Raw genomic sequence first — 6,000 nt, forward strand, 5'->3', positions numbered from 1 at the left:
GGGCAAAAACTATTCACTGTAGCAAGAAACCTTTCGCCCTGAAAAACGAAAAAAAAAGAGAATCAGTATAAAAAACACAAAACGAACAAAAGAGTATAAACAACAATACCTACAAACACAAACGAAGAAACGAATCGGAGGCACTCTCCCATGACGTAAATGAATCGGAGGTTCTTCCTTGATTTGCTGTTAGTGTTCGTCTCTTTGGGCAATTCACACAACTCTCCCCTTTTCTTCTCAGACAACCTCAACTTCCTTGTTTTGGAAGACGAAAAGAAGAAAAGAAAGAAGCTATTTTTCTCAATGAAACAATTAGCAAAAATTGTATACAGGACAGAAGAACGAAATAACAATGCACAACGTTTCTTTTTATAGACGACGCAAGCAACAAAAGAAAAGCAATCAGAAATTAAATGAGTTGTCTGCCACCCAAAACTTTCCAAATCTCTTCCCACCATCCATATTTAAATTCAAAATTTCAAATCATCAAAATTCGAATTTTAAATCAGCTGAGTAATAATTCCAATGTAAAAAGCAATTAAATCAGTTGACCAATTCCAATGTGATGGGCAGTGGGACATTCAATGCCTTGTCTGCCACTACAAATGGTCATTTATTTTTCGATTTAAAAAAAAAATATCGATTTTTAAAAGAAATTCTTTTTCCAATTTACCAAAGAAGGAAAGTTTTTATATGACATGTAGTGTGAACACAATTTTCAGAATTAAGCAGGGAGTGACACATCAGCGAAGTTTCCAACATTGAACTCTCCTTTATATTTATAAATATATATATATATATATATTTATGTTATTACACTATGAAAATTGAAATAGGGCGACCCAAAACTAAATGATAAAAGATTTCGCCTCTAGTAACAATGAACTATTTGAAGCATATGAAATGTGAAACCAGTTCCTTGTGCCACACTCTTGTAATCATGTGTGCCATCCCTATATTAATAAAATAGTTTGATTATATGTTATTATAACTATGCAACTTTATGATGAAGTCTTTAGGTTATCTCTATTATATGAAATTTGGGCATAATCCTTATATGTAATCCGTAGATGTTCTTAATAGTTTGGTATGAACATTTCTATATATATAGGTATTTGTTTTTTTTTTAAATTTAAATTACTACATATGATAATTAGAATATTTTTGGAAAATTTTTATTATTTCAGAAATTATGATTATGTGCAATATATGATATAAACTTTTATTTTAGAAATTATGATTATGTGCAATATATGATATAAAATGTTATTATTTTAGAAATTATAAGTATGTGCAATATATAGATCTTATTGAATAATTATGAAAATTATGGAATTATAATACTCTTTAAGAAAAACTTTCCAAATATGTGTTTTAATGATTGAATTTGAATATTTATATTATTAATAACTATGATAATTGATGTGATGAGATTATTTGAATGACGATGATTGGATTTGGATTTTTCTATGATGAATGTTGAAGATTTGAATTATTATATCCTTGAATAAATTGGAAAGTTATGATGAGGATCAGATTTGGATTTTTCTATGATGAATGTTGAAGATTTGAATTATTATATCTTTGAATAAATTGGAAAGTTATGATGAGGATCGGATTTGGATTTTACTGTGATGAATGTTGAAGATTTGAATTATCATATCCTTTAATAAATTGGAAAGTTATGATGATGATCGGATTTGGATTTTACTGTGATGAATGTTGAAGATTTGAATTATCATATCCTTGAATAAATTGGAAAGTTATGATGATGATCGGATTTGGATTTTACTATGATGAATGTTGAAGATTTGAATTGTTATATAAATTCAAAAATTTATGATAATAGTTGTTTGAATTATGATACTTTACCAAATGGTGGTAGCTCAGTTGCCGCATGGGAGCTGAGCAGGTGGGGGTGAGGGCATGTGTTCGAATCTCCCCAGTACCACCTTTGGGAGGGGTTTAAAGCCTTAATCCTGGACCCGCCCCGAATCGGACTAATCGCGAAGCGATGAACCGATGGAATATTTCCAAAAAGAAAAAATTATGATACTTTGGAAAATTATAATGCCCTTGAGTAACTCACTTAGAGATGATAATACTTAAAGAATAAATAATTATGATTGAATCTTTCGTGATTGTGTGTGTTTGTAATAAATTAATGGTGGGAGGATAGCTTTGGGATGGTACCTCCCAAAGTGATGAACACAACTTTTGGGCTTTATGCCTCCGATGTGAAACTGATGTGAAAAAAGATTATATCTGTTCTTCCCAAAGTGGTGTCTGGCAGGGTTTCCCGGGATACTAGTAGCAACTTTGGGAAGAGGTGTGCACACTAGGAAGATGTGAATTGATTATGGCCAATGTGATTTGTTTGTGACTGGCAGGGTTTCCCAGGTCACAGGGTAGACTGGCAGGGTTTCCCGGGTCTACCATGGTTCTCTTAACACTAAATATAATGAACTTAAACATTATTAATAATGAAATTTGTTATTTGATTTGATTATGAAGAATGTCATTGAGTTGTGAATATTATCATATTATGATTAATGTTGTGCTAAATATGTTAGTTGATAATTACCAAATACATTAAATGAACTTAATAAAGATAAATATTATATAATGAAATTTTGATTATTATATTGATATTTGATTTGATTAATGAGGAATTGATTTGAACACTATTTGATATTTGATTTAATTTGTTATTAATTACATTAATTGTATTTTGATTGGGATTACCAGCTTTTGCTGACTTTTGTGTTTGTTTAACTGCAATGATCCTTCACGGGGGAGCAGATTTTCAGTGAAGCATGTTGCAAAGGATGGGGCGAGCTGTGGGCAGTGAGGATCACGACTCGGATATTTCTAGCTAGTTCCTAAGTTTAGAAATTTTATGAGATTTAAATAAATGCATGAGACATATTTCCTTTATTTAAACTTTAGTCTTTGGTTTTTATTTTAATAATAAATTTAGCCTTGCACCTGTCCATTGTACAGGTGCGGCGGTAACATTCCCCAAATTAGATTTAGATTAGCTTCCACAATATTTCTATTATTATAATTGTAAAAAAAATGAATTTTGACAATTTATTTATTTTAAGATTGTTTTATAAATTGTTAGAAATTTGGGGTGTTACAAAATTGAGTTTTATCTAATTTTCCTTCTTCCACATAATATAATGAGCCCTTTGCACTTATTTTTAGTGATTTGTGGGGACCTGCACCCATTCCTTCATCTCAAGGCTTTATGCATTATATTACATTTGTTGATGTTACAACAAGGTATACATGGATTTATCCCCTCAAACAAAAATCAGAATCATTAAGCATCTTCAAACAGTTTCACTCCTTTGTTTCCACTCAATTTAAACACAGCATCAAATCTGTCCAAACTGACTGGGTGGTGAATTTAGACCCTTCACAAAATTTCTTACAGACTTGGGAATAATTCATAGACTGATTTGTCCTCATATTCATCATCAAAATAGGTTAGTTGAAAGAAAACACGGACAAATTGTTGACATGTGACTGACTCTTCTTGCACATGTTTTCCTTCCCCTTAAGTACTGGGATCATGCTTTTCTTACATCTGTCTATTTAATAAATAGACTGCCTACATCAGCTTTAAACTTCAAAATTCCCTACTATGAACTTTATAAAACATTTCCTAATTATAAAATCCTTCGCACATTTGGATGTGCTTGTTTTCCTCTACTTCGTCCATACAATAAGCACAAATTTGATTTCAGATCTCAGGAATGTGTTTTCCTGGGATACTCACCCAGTCACAAAGGTTATAAATGCCTAAACTCTTGATGGAGAAATTTACATATCTAAAGATGTACTCTTTAATGAACACATATTTCCCTTTCCATTCATATTTTCTTCAACCTCATCAAGCATCCCAAATAATTCCACTTACTCAAGCAATATCATCCCACTAGCTTCTACTTCTCCTAATACATTCTCTCCATCACTTCCTCAGACCACTACCTCAGGGTCACCAACTGCAGCAATAAGAACCAATTCAAATGTTTCCTTCTCTGGACATACCGATGACTCTGCTCCTAACTTGATACATGATACATCATTTCATTCTTCTGACAGTGCTATACCGCCTTTTTCTTCTGACAGTGCAGTACCATCCTCTATTTCACCTAACTCTAATTCCTCACATAATAGAGTCAGTTCATCTCAACCTTCTGCTACTGCTGATAAATCTCCTAACACCAGTTTTACTCCCTCATCCAGTCAAATCAATCATTCTCAGTCTTCTAACTCTAGCTCCCCACCCTTAAATACTACAGTGCAGTCACCTGTGTCCACTGTCTCTCCTATGTCTTTATCTTCTTCTCCACCTTCATTAGGATCTGGATATCAACCCTATAAATCTCTTAAAATACACTCTCCTACTCATACTATATTACCAGATCTAAAGGTCCAGTCCCTTCCATTTTCACTGCTCATATGGAACCAACCAGTGCTAAACAAGCTCTAACTGACCCCAAATGGGCTCAAGCTATGCAGCAGGAATATGATGCTCTCAGCAGGAATATGGTCTCTTATGCCTCTGTCAGCCTCAAGGAAGCCCATTGGTTGCAAATGGATCTTTAGAATAAAAGAAAATTCTGATGGTACAATTAATAAATACAAGGCAAGGCTAGTTGCCAAAGGTTTTCATCAACAATATGGCTAGGATTATAATGAAACATTTTCCCCAGTAGTAAAGCCTATTACTATTCGCACTATCTTCACCTTGGCTTTGTTTCATGGATGGCCTTTAAAACAACTTGATGTTAATAATGCTTTCCTCAATGGAGATCTCTTGGAAGAAGTATATATGTCTCAACCTCCAGGTTTTGAAGTCACTGACAAGACCCTAGTATGCAGGCTCACCAAGGCTCTTTATGGATTAAAACAGGCTCCTAAGGCCTGGTTGGAAAATTTTGGAGATACTCTTTCATCGTCTTGGTTTCATTTCTCGCAAATGTGACCCCTCTCTCTTTATTCTTCGCTCTAATGGCAGCTGCACCTATATTCTAGTTTATGTGGATGATATTATCATCACAAGAAACAATTCTGACTTAATACAACTTCTAATTGATCAATTGCATTCTAAATTTGCCTTAAAACAGCTTGGAAATCTGGACTACTTTCTTAGGATCGAAGTTAAACATCTCTCCAATGGAAGGATACTGTTATCTCAATCAAAATATATTAGAGATCTTCTTTACAAAGCTGGAATGGCAGAAGCTAAAGGAATTTCCACTCCTATGCCTAGTGGATGCAAGCTAAGCAAATTTGGCTCTAACTATGTACCTGATCCCTCGCTTTACAGGTCCATTGTTGGAGCACTGCAATATGCTACATTAACAAGACCTGAAATTTCCTTTAGTGTGAATAAAGTCTGTCAATTTTTATCCCAGCCACTTGAGGAACATTGGAAAATTGTTAAACGCATTTGAGGTATCTCAATGTCACTTTATCCTATGGTCTGGTATTTCATCCACCTTCATCACAACACCCTCTCTCACTTGTGGCCTTTTGTGATGCTGATTGGGATTCAGATCCGGATGATAGAAGATCAACCTCTGGAGCTTGTGTGTTCTTAGGCTCCAATCTCATCTCTTGGTGGGCTAAGAAGCAATCCCTAGTGGCACATTCAAGTGCTGAAACTGAGTATCGAAGCTTAGCCCATGTTGCAGCTGAAATTTTGTGGTTGCAATCTCTTTTGCAAGAGCTCCAAATTCCAGTTTAAGTCCATGTCATCTAATGTGATAATCAGAGCACAATTGCTCTTGCTCATAATCCAGTTTTGCACTCGAACAAAACATATGGAGCCAGATGTCTTCTTTGTCAGGGAAAAAGTTCTGGCTAAGTCCCTCATTGTGCAGCATGTTCCATCTTCCCTACAGGTTGCTGACACCTTCACTAAGCCTCTTTCTACTTCCGGATTTGCAGATCTCAAAGACAAGCTCAAGGTCTTGGATCATG

The sequence above is a fragment of the Gastrolobium bilobum genome, unplaced genomic scaffold (genome assembly GCF_033153095.1).
Source record: "Gastrolobium bilobum isolate Gb01-03AN ecotype WA unplaced genomic scaffold, APGP_CSIRO_Gbil_v1 utg669228, whole genome shotgun sequence".
Classification (NCBI taxonomy): Eukaryota; Viridiplantae; Streptophyta; class Magnoliopsida; order Fabales; family Fabaceae; genus Gastrolobium; species Gastrolobium bilobum.